Source organism: Anser cygnoides, chromosome 10, assembly GCF_040182565.1.
Source record: "Anser cygnoides isolate HZ-2024a breed goose chromosome 10, Taihu_goose_T2T_genome, whole genome shotgun sequence".
Classification (NCBI taxonomy): Eukaryota; Metazoa; Chordata; class Aves; order Anseriformes; family Anatidae; genus Anser; species Anser cygnoides.
Window position 1 is genome coordinate 11,286,724 of NC_089882.1, and position 17,221 is coordinate 11,303,944.

General features: G+C 43.1%; 1 long non-coding RNA gene across 2 annotated transcripts in view; it reads right to left on the reverse strand.

The window, feature by feature from the left end:
* The window catches only part of LOC106035494 (uncharacterized), a 196,668-nt gene that overhangs the window by 80,764 nt on the left and 98,683 nt on the right, over positions 1-17,221 (reverse strand). For both annotated transcript variants that reach the window (XR_010833937.1, XR_007166928.2), the window contains one exon: positions 7,884-8,091. This is a non-coding gene — a long non-coding RNA (uncharacterized lncRNA). The remainder of the gene's footprint in view (positions 1-7,883; positions 8,092-17,221) is intronic.

The window sequence follows — 17,221 nt, forward strand, 5'->3', positions numbered from 1 at the left end:
ATAGGCTAATCCGCAGAGGCTGGGCCATCACATGAATGGGAAGATGAAGGGGAAGATATCATAAAAGCATCAATAACTAGCCCAGAAAGCCAACCATATCCTGGGCTGCATCAAAAGAAGTGTGGCCAGCAGGTCAAGGGAGGTGATTGTCCCCCTCTGCAGTGCTTTTACAAGACCCCACCTAGAGCACTGCTATCAGCTCTGGGCACCCAGCATACGAAAGATGTGGACCTGTTAGAAAGAGTCCAGAGGAGGGCCACAAAAATAATCCAAGACTGGAGTACCTCTCCTACAAAGAAAGGCTGAGAGCTAGGGTTGTTCAGCATGGAGAAGAGAAGACTCCGAGGAGACATTATTTCAATCTTTCAATAATTAAAGGGGACTTATAAGAAAGATGGAGGGAGACTTTTTACAATGGCATGTAGCAAGTGATAGGACAAGGGTTAAAGATTTTAAACTGGAAGAGGGTAGGTTTAGATTAGATTAGGAAGAAATTTTTCACTCAGAGGGCGGTGAGGCACTGGCACAGGCTGCCCAGAGAAGCTGTGGATGCCCGATCGCTGGAAGTGTTCAAGGCCAGGCCAGATGGGGCTTTGGGAAACCTGATCTAGTGGAAGGTGTTCCTGCCTATAGCAGGAGGGTTGGACAAGATGATCTTTAAAGGTCCCTTCCAACCTAAACCATTCCTTGATTCTATGATTCTAAGGTGAGCTGGAGAAGAGAAGCAGCACTAGCAGGGGAGACTTACAAACAATAACTCTCATATGTTTGGGCTTGGAGCTGAATGAGAAAGCAGAAGAGACATCACAGCTAAGTCCCAGCTCCTAACTCTTTATACACCATTACATACCCAGTTACCCACAAATAAAACACATTCTGCGTTCCTCTTCACATCACATTTCACTCTAGCATATGAATAATCTGATATGCCTGCAAGCAGAGCCCAGACTCAAGAATATTAAGAAATTGCACAGATATAGTAATAATGAAACAAAATTCCTAAGCCAGAGAAAAACCAGCTGTGTGTAATTCATTATGCCATGGAGACTGTCATGTTGCTTAATAGAAAAACATGCTTTTTGCCTGGCTTAGATCAGACCTGTTTGCTGCCGGGAATTGTTAAACCTATGGCAAAAATAATGAATTGTGCTTCAGGATATCACACATTTGTCTTGCAAATATAACCTAACTTTAGACACTTCTGAGAGTAAAGGAACGTGCAATGCAAATATACATACACTGCTACCAAATGTACAAAATAGTGAAAAACAACAGCTGTACACTACAAAGCAGCGCACTGGAGCAGTGAATCTCTCTCAAGTACAAGTTCCAGCTCTATTACCAGTAGAAATGACTGGGCCACATTCTCTAACTGATACTGATTACTACAATTCCCTCTTCTGCAGGGCAGCTACATATAAAAGCAACAGATGAACATGTGGCTTCACAGCCCCTGTGTGCTAAGTGAGGGCAAGAACCAGTAGAGAGAAAAAGGAACAAAACTGTATCTGACAGTTTATCATACTTGAACCAAGGACTTATTTCACCTATACACTGCCCTTCGCAGCTGCTGTGCCCTGGAGGTGTTTGCTTTGCTCAGAAAAAAAGCTGTCTATAGTAACTCCAGCACCTTCTCCTCACGGTGGCTGGCTGTGATCCGATCACTGCTGTACGTAGCATTAAGGTCAATACGCCTGTAACCATAAATACCAAAATACATTTTGCTAATGATCAACCATCGTCACAGAGCAAAGACAAATGTGTTCACTGCAAGCTTTGAGAGCTCCATAGCATTGCTTTTAGAAGAAGAAAATGCACTGAAGAACGTGGACTTCATGTCCCTGGAAATAAGCCATGTCTTCATGGCCTAGTCACCTCTATAAATACAATGAAGTATGGTAAATACATCTGAGATTACATTAGACACTGAGCAATTTGGGAAGATTGGTCGACTGTGGAAATCCAAAATGATCTCACTAAAGCAGCTTAAGTGGTACTAGCTAAGCAGGTTTGGAGCTCCCATTTAGAGGCAGAATACCATTTTATGAGAGAACTCACTTTGCAAAACTGTCTAGGCTCAATGTCCATTACTAGACTACTTGATAATTTATTGTGTCGTAAGATGGAACTTCTCCTAGTGCCCTTTGTGTTGATGATGTCATTTGAAGATCACTCCTCTTTATGGTTGGTACATGCAGTAAAAAGATTTACAGCATTCATATGTCTCCACCAATGGCTCTTACGCACAACCTTTAAGATCTGAACAGAGTGGGGTTCATCTCACCTAAACAATGTCCCAAAGTCAAGCATTTAGCCCACTTTATTACATAGGCTCTTTTTTCAGTCAACAAAAAAGGAAAAGACATCTCCAGATTGTAACTCTTCCTACCTATCTTAGCAATCTACTTAAAGAATCTGAGCCAAAGTAATGTTACATACGTATCTGAGGATGCTATGTATGTTTAGTATCACAGGATAGATCTTATTCATGCTATAGAGCAGTAAAATTTTGTCCTGTAAGCAACCTAACTTGGAATGAAAAAAAAAATATATATATATTCAGATGGCTCAGCCCCACCTTATGTATATGTTTGTGACTGTTATAGTCCAATTTGTATGACAGATTTATGATTTTCTCCTCCAAACTTAACTTACCCTGGAAAACCAAATGAAACAAAAATAAATTAAAAAATCTGAACTCAAGGGATTTGTGAGGCTAAACCACATCACAATTCTCAGGCTTCTGCAAATGCAGGCCCTGTAACAAACAGAGATGCAGCAGAGGAGGATTAACTACAATCCTTCCCTGACCCTACACGTGCCCCACTCCTGTCCCACTGAGCTTTGGTGCAGAGAAATGTTTTACTCATTTTGAAGCAGCAACACAGAGTTCATCACTGGCATGATGAAAACCAAGCCACCATGTCCTGTAACAGCCACCAAGCTCAGCTGCATCCCTCAGGGAAGCATCGCTGCCTTCACACCCTTGCAGCTTTGCAGCCCAGCTCAGTCTGGGAACCACGCAGCTGTGATCAGTCCTCAGCTGCCTGGCCGGGGAGGGCAGAGGGGAGCTGTGCAGCCACCTCTGCCTTACACGGCCCAAAATGCTGTCATGGCTGCCTCACTGGTGGGAGGGGGGAGGACGCACTGGTATACTAAGACCCAAATTGCAATCTCTCCCTAGGAGAATTCAAAAGGCATCTTTGCCTTACCTTAATGGAAGGAACCGCAGGTGCAAAGGAGCACACACACCTTCCTCACACAGGTTCAGCCTGGTCTCACTGCAGGCAATGGGGTTTTATCCTCTGATGGCACTCGCTGCCCAATACAGCCACCTTGGGTCATTTCAGAGCCTTACTCTTGTCTTTCAGGAACTTTTATATTTCCCATTTAGGGGCAATACATGCAACACAGGGGACACAGCCACATTTGGGTGCTGGGGAACCTGCCTTCTCCAGTATCTCATGGGGCACACGCAGGAACACGGGTCAGTGTGTTAGCCCTTGCAAATACACATCCAGCCTCTGCATCTAAAGATTAAAACAACTGCACAACCATACCAACCTCTTTAAGATCCTGTTGCCAAATTAGTAAAACATGCAGCTACTGTATGTCATTTTTATTGTATATAAAAAGAGCCCATTACATTTATTTGGTACTTTTTTGTTGCTGTCATGAATGCTAAATAATAACCCTGTGTTTAGAAACAAGCCATTGGGGACCAATGAGATGCATTTATTGTAATTACATGATTCTTCTAATTAATTTTTGTCAGGAAATTTCAAAGTAAAAATCCCCAGCTAAACATGCCCCCTTTTCTTCCAGCCTACAGAGGCATCTCCAAGCCTTGCTTAAAGGGCTCGTTTCCTTTTTGCACGGTTGAAATAAGGCAGAATGGTTACTGAGAGTGGGCAGAAAGGAGAGAATATTGTCATTAGATCACATTGTTTAAATCAAGCCATAACAAGCATTTCATTTTGTTCGGGTCATTAACTGCATTTGAGTGAAAAATGTAGTTTGTCTGGCAACTTGGTTGGTGGCCAAATGCCTCCAACAGGAGGCTCTTCTGGGTTAAACTTGAAGACAGCAACACAGACTCAAATTTTACAGATGGGAGACGTAACTGTAAAGAAAACATGACTCAAACAGGCATCAAAAAGAAATGGATGCTTATCAAAGATACACACAAAATTTGATATTTACTGATTTCTGAGATTGTACAGCCTGAGGCAGTATTCTCATAATTTATTCTCCTCTGTAGCACAGATCACTGAATGTCATAAAGTAATTCAGATAAGATAGGCTGTAATTAGGGGCTAATGATATCAGCTCTGCTGGACACACAGCCATTTCTGACATATGATGCCCAAGTGATTTTACTAAAACAATTTACCACATCCCTGGATAAGACTCAAACAAACGAATAATACATTTGAATGGCCAACCCCCCTTTTTCAAGGCCTTGTGAGTTTCAAGAACAGTTCATTTACTTCTTCTCTTGCTGCAGTTATTTGCAGAATTAAAAAGCCACCACTTCATCTCACCTTCACCCCCCAGCCTCTCCACAAAGTGCGTGTCCACCAGTCCTGTGAATGCAAACCCAAACTAGGTGCAATGTATACACACACCCTTATATACGAATAATATATAAAATGTATTTAATTGAACTGCTTTCTGATAATTTCTCAGTTTTTCCAGGGACACTAAATTCTAGTGCCGACCTCCAAAGTGATGCCACCTTTCTCAGGTTCGTGTCAGCCTACAAACATCATGTTTGGACCCTTAACTCCACCACCCAAGTCAAAAATGAAATATTGAACAGCCCCAGACCTCTGACAGGCACCGTGAGGTACCTCACCTAAAGCACTCCCTAGTTTGACAGCAAACCACTGATAACTTCTCCCTGAACACAATTTGCCAATCATTCACAGCCTCTGTTATAGACTCAATTTCCTTCCATTGCTTTGGAGATTGACATGAGAGGCAGCATGAAAAGCCTCACCACCATCAAGCTGACACCCCTCCTTCCACCCTGTCACAGAGGGGAACTCAGTGGGGTTGACACGATGTGTCCCTGACAGTTGTGCCAGCTGCTCTTTATCACCCAGGATGTCCCGACTGCGCACGGACAGATGGCTGGATCACTTGCCCTAGCAGTGAAGTCAAACGGACTGGTCTAGACCTGCCTGGCTCTGCTTTTTCCTCTCAGAGGCAGGTGCTACCCACATCTCATCTTTTCTCTTCCCTCAGAACCACCCCTGATCTCCTCACACTCTTGAAGATAACTGCTAATTGGTCCTGAAAATTGTTTCAGCCTCTTCTCAAAGAGTTCTGAGAGCTGGGAACACACAGTTTGACCTGGTATCTTAATAGCTGCAGAAATCTGGAAGTCAATAGGGACTGCTAGAGCACTGATTTCCAGAAAGCAAAGAGAAGATGCTTTCTCCCCAAGGCTATGGCAAGTTCATGGTCTCATCACCACCCTCTCTTGCTGTCCCAGAGACCTCGTATGCCAGCCCTAGAGCACGTTGCCTTCAGCCTGAATCATGAGCTTTCCTTTCACAAAAGACATCTCCATTGCCTGTCACCTTTCCCCACTCCACCAGCTTATCCCTGTTTGTTCAGATCTGTTCCAACCCAGCCAGCACGCAACGGACAAAAATGCTGCTCTATGCAGCCTGTGAAGCTGATGGGTCTTGGTTGTGTCTTGCAGTGTTCATCTTCCCAGATCTTACCCTAAGTGACTAGCACTCTGATCTGCCCGATGCCCAGCAGCAGTTTCATTTTCCCATCTCTCTGGTGGTCCGTAGCTGAGTGCATTTCATACAGGGACAATGCCTAGTGTTGGATTTGGTCCCTGCTTCTTTCAACTCTGGTCCCCTGCTGACTGTCATTCTAGCTGCAGCAATGCTTATTTAAAATAACAACCACACAAGCTCTTCTCTCCCATCCTCCTGTTTATGGAAAAGCACTGATTAACCAGAAGTAATTTTTTTAAAAACCTAAAAGTAATTTATATTATATAAGGAAAAAAAAGGTCAGGTAGATACTCCATTTATCACTATTACAAAGGGCTGTAACACAGTGATGAAAAGAAAGAGAAATTAATTACAAGTCAGAGGCTGCAATAACTCTCTCTGTAATTGTGACGAAAAATTTAAATTAACGTTTCTGTCACCAAGAGAAGTTTGATTAATTTTACAATAGTGGAGATGCTATCACCTTAATATTGGTGGGTAAGGAAATTTTACTATTTGCAATTTAGATGTAGATCATTTCTTTAAGACTCAAAATGTGCCTGCGAGGCACCTTCACACTTTATTAACAGCTCAATCAGTGCCACACTAGAAATAATTAGCCAAGAAACCGTGTAGTAAATATATCTAGACTAGCAAACGCACAGAATAAGAAGTACATGATAAAACCCAGACCCTACCAAGAGAAATCAACTTTCTCCAGAGCCCCAAAGCAACCGCCACCACCCAGCTGCCTGCTGTGCCATGCTGCCTTCAGGGAAACACCACAGGTAACAGATTTGGGGACAGCTTTGTTTGGTTTTCTATGCTTAAGCCTCTGCTCAGCTGGGAAGCTGGAGGGCAGAAGGGTTACATCCAACAGCGGCCCCTGCCATTGCACCAGCAGCGCTGGGGCTGGACGAGACACTGGCTTCCCTGGGGGCTCCTGGGCACAAGAGCTGCATTGGGGAAGGGCTGCAAGGGAAAGCGTACTGCTGGCAGATGGGAAATTAAATGCAATGGGAAAGAAATCGAGGCGGGCAGGGATTGCCATATTGTGTGCCCAGGGACTTGCCCGGCCTTGCACAGAACTTGCATCTGAACACATTGCTCAGCAGGCAGCCTCCCATTCCCAGCCCAGGGATGCAAGCATTGCCTCATTTGGGTTTTATTTCATTTTGCCCACCTAGAAGTCCTCATGAGACCCTGACCAGGCTTGGGGGCTCTGACAGGACTTGGATACATAGAACTGCAAGTGCCTTGGTGCATCCACAGGCTTTGATACCAAATATGCCACAGACAGACCCTGACCAGCCCCTTCTCTCTCTGCATCTTTAAAGTCTCCCACACCCAGTGGGGTGGGCAGCAGGACATGTCAGGAGACAGCATCCTCATCCCTGCAGCCAGGAGCAGCAGCACCTCTGAACACCAGGCTTGCATTTCCTTGCTTTGCAGAGTGCAGCATCAGAAGTACAAAACACTGCAAACTCCTCTGATATAGCTTGTGTTAACAGTGTGCATATCCCTGTGCCCTCCAGGACACTTATCTTCAGTGTCTGCAAGGAAAGGGGACAATCAGTGTGGTTTTGTCCCCTAAAGACCTTCACCATCTCCAGCACACCCAGGAGCATAAGGAGCAACGCAGCAAGGGACCACGGGGACCCAGCAGTCCCCCGTCTTTGCTATAAGAATGAGCCCTGCAAAAGCCCAAGGATACAATTCAGGAAAGTAAAGATCAGACTGAAGCCCTGGAAAACCTTCCCAGCTCCTCTCTGCACTATTTAGCAAGGGCCATTTATTTCTTCCTTTCATAAACACTATGAACGATGAAAATCTGGAAAATAAAATGAGCCTGATGAAAATGCATCGGTTCTGAGGCAATCAATGCCATTCGGCTCACAGAGAAAGGGAAACACACTTCCCCAGCTGTACTCTGCTCCCCGTAGTCAACAAGGCTGACTGTTTCCAGCACGGATCAATGAAGCGTTCGTTATGGGAAGTGAACCCATACGAACAGCATCCATCTCTCCTCCAAGATCAAACAGACCTGCATGGGAAGTTTCAAGACTGCTCTCAAAACTTTAAGCCCAGAGAAACTTGGAGCACCTGCAGGAAGGTCATACACCAGTGTCTGGTAAATCCTCATACCTGCTGCACCCAGAGACCGGGTGGGAAGAAGCTGAGATGGTGCACGCGGAGGCTGGATCATCTCCACAGATCTGAGGCGATGCTGCACTACGTGTGCATGGGGCTTGTGAAAGCATTGGGGTCCGGAGCTTTCCAGGGCTGTCAGCTGGCCAGCAGTACCAAACAATCACTGCAGCTTTCTCTTTGAATCACTTTAGAGGTAGTGATGCTAAAGGGGGAGAAAAAGGAAGGTATGAAACAAACAGTGGTGTAATGTAACCAAAGCAGTCTACTCATCATTCAAAGAACTTAATAGATGGATCTTTGCCCTAAAAAGCTGAAGAACTTTACAAGGGAAGTCATGGAGATATGTTTACTCCAGCAGTGATGAGAGAGTGCTGCTGCTCCTAAGCATTCGTGCAGGGGAAGAGCTGAAGGAAACCGCTTTGCCAGGTGCGCGGTCCCTTCTTTGGATATATCACTGTAGCATCTGACAAGTGGCACCTACAGAACAGCTGTTGGAGACTGCCATCAGCAGCTTACAAGTAGCTGGTGGCATTCAGCCTGACATTAACTTACACAGTGCACCACAAGGTCCACAAACCACACCGGTTTAAATAACTGGAAAGCCAAAGAAAGCAGATTTGGCCGAGGAGGTGTACAGCAGCAGGCACATAAAAAGGCAAAAACTTATAGCACATTGCTAAAGAAAGGCCATGTTCCCTTTTCCCACTGAACTGACACAAGAATTAATGGGAGATCTTTATAAAAGTGGGCTGTAGAAAGAGGGACTAAGGACTGTTTCTGATGGCTTTGGAATTACGACATCAAATGACAAAGTAGGCAACAATAAGAGGAGGAAATTAGGAAATACAGATGCTGGACTGTCTCCAAAACTTAGTGGGGAAATTTCCTCACATTCTGAATATTATTGCAAAGAAGAGAAAATGCTTTGCTGCCTCCTGAAAAACAGCTGGAAAAGCAAGATATGGAGAGCAAAGTGAGTGTAAGAGGATAATGCCATTGCACACATGCGCACTGTAGCCTGAGCTACAGCTGACAAAGAAACAGGACCATCCCAGAGCGATCAACTATGTGCAAAGTGCAGCATGGTCTCGGCTGACTTCGGCCACCAAAAGCATTTGTCTTTACCACAAGCAAGTGCCACAAACCAACTACAAACAGTACAGCACGTACAGATCTGCCTGTGCTCAAGTCACTGCCTTTTCCCAGTAGTCAGACACTGCCTGAGTATAACGTACACATGAAGAAGTAGTTCTCCAATAAGTATTTGACAGATTAAACGTTGCCTTCAGCTTCAGTTCTTCAGCAGAGTTATGAAAAATAACTTCTCCTGAAATTTGCATTTCATGATAGCTTGCGGAATGACTGCCTCTCTGTCGAGGCTCCGCTTTGGAGTATGTCTGCGCTTGGCAAGTGACACGTCTCACCCATCAGCTCCATCTCCTGCTCCCTCGCATTGCTGCCGCCAGAACCGAGACCCAGTCAAATATCACAGCATGAATGTAGGGTGTCCTAGAGGCCTAACGGAGTCATCCTCCTGGACAGAGAACAGCACAGGGCACAGATGCAGTACATCCACCCACACACTAATTGAAAGAAAAAAAAAATTTATGCTTCTTGTTTTGCGAGCTGAAGACATATTTAAGAAGTTTATGAATCACCCAGAACAGCTGCACACTTGTATGACCTGGCAAGGCACAAGGTTTTCCAAGTAATGTACTGTCTCTGTACAAACAGATGCCACAAAGTACCCAGCTTCTCTATTACGTGTTTTCTTCTTCCTCATCTCCAAGAGGAAATAGACGTTCAGCTCAAGAAACAGCCACGGAGAATCAATTGAACCTGTTTATTGAGAAAATACTTTCAAAGAAACAACTGGCTCCTTATCAGGAAGGACACACTCGGTAACTACATACCATCTATGAATTAGATCCAAAAGCTCTCTAAAACTCCATGTCTTTGAGTGGTAAAACTTCTAAAGAGGGAGGAAAAAACAAAAGAAATCCAGGTCCAATAACATTGGTAGTAACAGCTTACCTCTGACTACCAAAGGAAAAAAAAAATCATTAAATTTATCTCACACAGAATCCATTTTACAATCTAATGTCACTTTGCTTTGCTTTCAATCAGAGATTAAGGTTAATCTCCAGAACTACTGGTGCACATGCAGACATGGTGGAAAGATGTAAATAACTCCACAGAGGAGGCACGGAGAAGAAAGCTCTTCACCAGAAATCTATTATTCTACATTAAAATGCATCTGCTAATTTACAATCCTCGTTAGATACTCAAGTACAGCTCAGAACAGGCAGAGGACCTGAGCCCAGAGTACAGCACCACGAGAGCATGTTACAAGGGTGTGCGTGTGTCCCCAGGCTGGGACAGGGGGAGGTATTTGATGGGGGCATACTTTAACTGCTAGTCAAGCACTGACCTATACACACCTCGTCCGCTGCCCACTACAAGAGATCAGACACAAGCCCAAATAAATACAGAAGGGTGCATTTATGAAGGTGCAGACCTCCTGGTCCCGCAGCACTTAGTGAGCAATCCCAAACCCTCAACATGGAGATCCAGCACCCCAGGGATTAACAGGAGCCCCCATCAAGTGACTAAATGGTGCAGACACTGGTACCACCTCCTGAGCTTCTACAGCCTCACACAGCTTCCCCACCAAAGGCAAATGGTTGTCTGCCCCCATGCTAGCAGGAATAGTTGTGTCTTGCAGAAGACAACCAGCACGAAGCCCAGGACTGCAGCAGTATTTTTCTCCTGAAAAGGGCTGGCAGCTTTACTCCAGGACTGGGCTTTAGAGCAGCACCTTTAAAAAAGGCTGCCCGTGAGCTGCTGTTAATATGTCCTAGGCACCTGCTGGTAGTTTTATTGCATGGTACTACAGGATGTCACAGGGGGAAAAAAAAGAAATAAAGGAATATGAAATTTTGCATTATTATAATCAATAATAATACATATAAAATATATATAAAGACATAATATATATGATAATATACATATATAACAATGACTAGGTTGCAGTCTTCTTCAGTAAGAGAAGCGTAGGCCCTAAAATGGATGGCCTCAAAAGGGAGGTGCCACAAGCCAAAGGCAGTGAAGGAAACACTAAGGGCAGCCCCCAGCCCACCCCCTCGCAGGGGTCACCGACTGTCAGGGGACTGGCCAAACAGCCCTGGAGCTGGAGGAAGCAGAGAGCAGCGAAGCTGCAGGGCCAGCAGGAGCTGTGAAAGCACAGCTGATCTCCAACCATGCCACAAATTTGTCATCAGAGCTCAAAGCTTTGCTGTCCTGCCCTTCAAATGTTTTCAGAGACTATCCTCAAAAATATCCCCGACGTGTCTGGCTTCAGTTCTGCCCTAAAATATCACATCACTGGATTCTGATGCTGTCACCATGTTTCTACCATTATTATTTTTTTCCTCATTTCTTTTCCTCTTTGGCTTTCTTTGTTTGGTTTTGTCTGCGCTTAACCAGAGTCTGACTTTGCTGGCCACAACTGACCTGGCATTTCGCTGACATGTTGGTCTATTTGCGATGATATTGCTGACAAAACTACGTCCTGCTGCTGCTTTTACTTTTCTTTAGACCTGAATTTGCCCCTTGCAGACCCATTAGAACCTGCTGGGAAACTGGCAAATAATTGTTTTATACTGTCAAGTAATTCCCAAGTCATCTTTAAAGCTCACTGTAATTCTGCAGCACGCCCACCTGGGTGGTTGCGCACACACACACAGAGCAGAAAAAGCCCCAGGGACCACATGAAAAAGACAATCTGGAAATGTGTCAGTAGGGAAAGCCCGAGGATACTATTTTGTAAAATGTGTCTGAAATCTGTAGAAGGTCTGTCTTGTAGTCAAGACCTCATCATTAAAATTCAATCAAAAAAGGCAGTAGAACCTTCTAAGTTAAAACAGTAAATAAAAGGAGATCAAGATAAATAGCAGATATCATCTGAGCCAGTCATAAGAACGAATGTGCATCAATCTCCAAAAAAGTCACTCAAGATTGATAACACTGAAAGACAACATCTTGATAATCAGTTTTACAGTGATGGATTGAGGGAAAGCTTAATGAGTCAACTACAGGATTGGAATTTCATTAGAGACTTTACCAGAGTTAGAAAAACCTGTAAAAACATAAGACAAAATCTGCCTTGTAAAATACGGGAGTAAATACATTTCTGTCCACATGGTGAATTATCACATACATTTGTGTCAGTAGGAGTTTGACTGGAATCCAGTACAGAGGGAAAAAAACACTACAAAACAAATGAACCCCCACACATACATACATCTCCCAGAACTATAATATGCCTACCACGCCATAATTTAGCAGTTGTGAGAGCTGATCTAACATAACGTAATTGTATTTTAATGTCTTCTGTGAGACAAAGACTCATTAGTCATCATCTAAAGAGAAACACAAGCTGAAGTCACATGCCATTATGCCAAGTTGTCAGGCATATGGTGCTCACAACTATCTTCACACTAACCTTTATGTCAGACTCTGCAGGAGAATGAAATCTGATGGGAACATCCCTCAGATGTGAAGGTGGCTTTCAGATTTCAAGCTAAAACAAAACATATTTCATCTCCCATATTAGCAGTGCTGGTGGAAAAGTGTGGCCATGCTTCTCGGGTAAAATCCTGATTTTATTTAAAGCTGCAAAGTTACCCTGGATTCAGTTGATCTATATCAGATTTCAGAGCCAAGAGTCAGACCTTGAAGTTAAAATTGCCTCACCAGTAGGGAAGCATCAGTATTTGTTAAAGTACAATTTCTCCTTTTTACATAGCAATACAGTGGTTGTGCCCCTCTTGAGGTTTTGTTCCTCCAGTTGTTAATCCACTTGGCCATTTGCCCTGCTTATCTGTGCACGCTCAACACATAATGTGACACCTTGCTTCATGAGCTAAAATGTTACATGGAGCGCAAAGATCCCAACTCGAAGGATGGTGTAACAAAACAAAAGGGTTCCAATTTTGTTGTAATCAAACAAAATACAAGCTTTAAGTTTTAATCATGGAAAATATATTTTCCCCCCTTGTTCTTGATCCAAATGCCATAAGCAATGTGAATGCTATTATCATAGATACATGATGATTATCAAATTCTCTAGGTGTTACATTAAACATGTTGCCAACAATATGCTTTTTTCTGAAAGGCAAATTCATTTTGCAAGACTTTTTCTTTTCTGACTGATTTTTTCTTATTACATTAGAAGTGTATAATAATGATCCAGTAACATAAGCATCAGAATCACAAGCTATTGGTGCAAGTTACTGACATAAGGTAGAAACAACAGGAAAAAAAAATAACCATCAAAATAGTTGATTTTAGTTGATAGTCCCTGAAACTACCTAGCAGTGATAAAATATTATTCCTTTTGTAGAACATCTATCTGTGAACATGTATATTCCTCGTTCCCTAATAATAAGTTGTTAATAACAACAAGCACATCCTTGCCAGCAAAGTCCTGCCTGTGCAATCCACTTGGCTGGGCAGCACAACCACGATGCCTAGTTTGCAAGAGGAGAGCTACCTCCATCCCCCAAACTGAATCTGAATGCAAGCAAACCAGCACTGCTTTCCCCAAAAGCCCTAACAGCACAGGGAAGCTTGTCCTTTTCAGTTTCCATAAAGCAACATAATATTTTGGCAGGAGGAAACACCTCTGGGCCACTTGCAGGGTTCCCACCACTACCAGACCTGCCTAGATAGTAAGTCCAAGCAAAAAAGGATGTGACTCTTCAGCAGGGACAGGGCAAAATTTGTTATTTATTTATTTTAAAACTGTGATAAAATGAACATATTTATGAGAAGCTGAAGTGAATACCTCTCTGGAAACCTAACTGGCAGACATTTGGGTCCTTCTAAGTGGATAATTGATCACAAGGCTAAGCCGGTGATACTATGGTAATGAAACAAAAAGGGAACTGGGATTTAAGGATTTCAAATAAGCCTGTCAAAAACATGTAATAATACTGTCAGATCAATTTGCTGTCAAATACAGGTGTGATGTGATAAAACCTCAGAGTTTTTAGTAGATTATATTATTGAAGCAGTAATTTAAGAACACCTTCTAGGTAATAAATTACAATAAATCAAACTTTAAAACTTGAAAGCATGTACCAGAAGACATACAAAGTATGATAGGAGAAAGACAACTAAATTTAAACCATATTCCCAAGCTAAAATAAAGCAAATTCAATTGCTTTCAAAAGATAATGATCAAGGTCTAGTTTGGTATGAAATCAATAAATCTTGCAAAGTTATAAGGTAAAACCTGCTAAATGCTTCTGCCCTTCACCCTCCTGTGTTTCTAGGGGAAGAATAACACAAGTTGAGACAGGAATGCAAGAGGATGCCCTCACAAAATATAGTGGTCAGTAATAAAAACCGGACAAATACAGCACAGTGACATTTTTGAGTCAGTTTTCCATAAGACAAGTTCAATTTCTGTGAACAGCATCATTTCATTAAAAAAAAAAAAAAAAGTGTCTTAAGAGACACCAAAATGCTACCTAAAGGGAAAACACTTGATTTACATTTCAAAAGCGTTACTTTAACTGTAAAGAATTTTAATGCCTTCAAATGTGCCCAGAAGTGAATGTGTCTGTAACTCATAGTCCATAAATCACTTGTTTCTGTCCTCTAGCATAAAAGCAGGGAAGGGAAGAGAAATCTGAAGTCACAGCTTAGACCAGATGGGAAAAACGCTATCACAGCTGAGTTTACTGACAACCATGTAACAGATAGGACAAGTACAACACCTGGCACTTAAACAGGAGGCAACCAACCAGCAGGACAGGACCATGCCTGATATTGCCCTAGTGACAAAGGAAGGAAAACAACGATTGATTATTTCAATGGCAGCCAGCAAAGATCAGGGAAGAAACTAAATGTAATCACACCTAGATCAGTGAAAAGAAGTCTTAGCAGCCTTCAGCAAGTGATATTTCCTAAAACCAGATGACAACTCGTACTCATATGTTATGAGGTTACTGCTCCCGGGTTTTCCTAGTCAATCCATTTTGCAATTGGTGTTCATTTAAAATTCAAAAAGAAAAAACTACACATATGAACCCCCCTCCCACCGCTCTGCGCCTTCATAACCACGCAGGGTCTCTGCAACAGCCACTGTAGTTATGTAAGTGAAGAAAATAGCACGAAGCAGAGTATTTCAGATATTTTAATACCTTTTAACACAGTTCAACACATGGAGCCCAGGATCCAGCAGGATGTGGCAGGCCAGCTCTCTCCTCTGAAAATGGATCATTTACTGCTTTACTCAGGAGAATATTTTTCCAGCACAACCAGAGCTGGATCCAGGCTGCTACCACACTGCTGCTCAGGGACCAGAATCAGCAAAATGTTTCCTGTACTACATTTTCCTCTACCACAGGTTTTCTTGCAGAGAAAGAGGCAAGGAATATTGTATTTTTCTGCCTTCGATGAACCTCTCTTCCCAGCAATCATTTGCCTCAGGTTTTCCCTTTAGAATTTGGGTTACGAGAAGCTTTGCTGACTTCACTTTCGGGTGCAGTATATTTCCCTCTGAAAAGCAGCGCCCGGGAGCCAGGTCAGTGTTATGGCAGCACTCCCCTTCCTGCTCCCAGCTGGAATTGTTCCACAAAGACGTGCAGATGCCCAATTTCTGTCAGGGCTTGCGCTTAAAATGCACTGTCAGTTCTCATTTCTCACATTACCATCTCAAATGGGCAGAAAAGGACAACTAAACTGGCAATCAGCTTCCGAAAAGAGAAGGTCAAAATAGACTCTACTGCACGTGAAGAGCTGTCGGCTGTCATGAGAAGGCCATAATAGCTGCAGCCAGCCAAGCAGCACGGTTAATGCGCCTGATGGAAGAGCTGGCACCGAGGCAGAGCAGTCCCAGGGGTCTGGGTACAAAGTGCACATCTATGAAGATGTCCCAGTCCCAGTTCGGTGCCACGCTGCTGACTTTATGTGATGCACAGTCTCACACAAGTGCATTATGCTCATGAAGAATTTCTGTTGTTTTTCTAAAAACCACGACGTACAGTAGAATGAACACACAGCTGTAAACAGGCATCGAGGGGCTCGACCCTCCCAAAGGGAAAGGACCTCAGAGAGCTGCACTGCCAGCACTGAGCAGCACCAAATGTCAGGACACGAACAAACACCAGCCAAGGAAGGATACTCGAGCTGGGTAACAGCTCCACCTCATCCACATAATGAACACAGATAGGAAATACTTCCATTGGCTCAAAGTGCCCCTCCGATCAGCAAGACGTCTGTGTATCACCCTGCTCAGAGGCTGGGCTCCAATTCATCCGCTAAGAAAGAAATGCCGGTATGCAGTAATGTGACAAGAGAAGGGATTAAATGGAAAATAACCCTTTGTTCCTGGCTAGAAAGCATAATATCAAAACAGATCTCTACTTACTTCGCCTGTTTACTGAACACAGGATTAGCCAGTGCCCTGTGTTGTACCAAACAGCACTCGGTCTAAATGTTAGTAAGCTTAGCGTTGTCACAAACTTCATCACACATTAAAAGCTGATATCTGTATCCCTCTCCCCACCCAGAAAGTGAATTGATATTGAACTGATGCCTTCTGCTGCTGCAACAAAATAAACCCCTTAAAACCAGAAGTAAATGGAAAACATAGTGCTTTGTATCGATTGTGATGTTTTCAGTTAACTAGGTTTTGCCCGTGGCCGTCCCCCTGCAGCACATGCGCACCAGGGAAGTGCTGCACTACCCCAACCAATAACTTTTAGGAAATGGAAAGCTGCGTCTGTTTAATAGATGTTTCCAATTTCTTACATCGCCATCAGTATCTGTTTTAGTCACTTGGCAGGTTTTCTATAGCTTCGTGCACCCAAGCTGATTTCAAACCCATTTGGTAATGTCAATGTGACTTCAAGGTTTAATGATTCATTATTTTTTTTTAAACCTGAGAGCAAGAGAATGTGTTAATTTTTTTTTCCCTGCATGGGCTTGGTAGTTTCTTTCTGGTTTATTCCCTCTATATATCATTAAAAGAAGGTCTGATAAGGAAAAAAAAATCTCAGTGAAACATACAAAAAAGAGACTTCTTTAGCTTAAAAATGCTATTATAAACTGACTGCCTTTTACAACCTGGAGAACCATTACAAGGGTAACAGTTCTCCATGCAAAACACCCTCTCCAAAAATACTAGGCAAATGAAAACTCACCACTACCCCCACATAAAAACCACATGTACACATATACATTTAACTGATACTAGAAAGCTTTGGGCCTCATTCAGTGTCCTGCATCATCCTGCTAAGCACCAAGCAAACAAAAAAAAA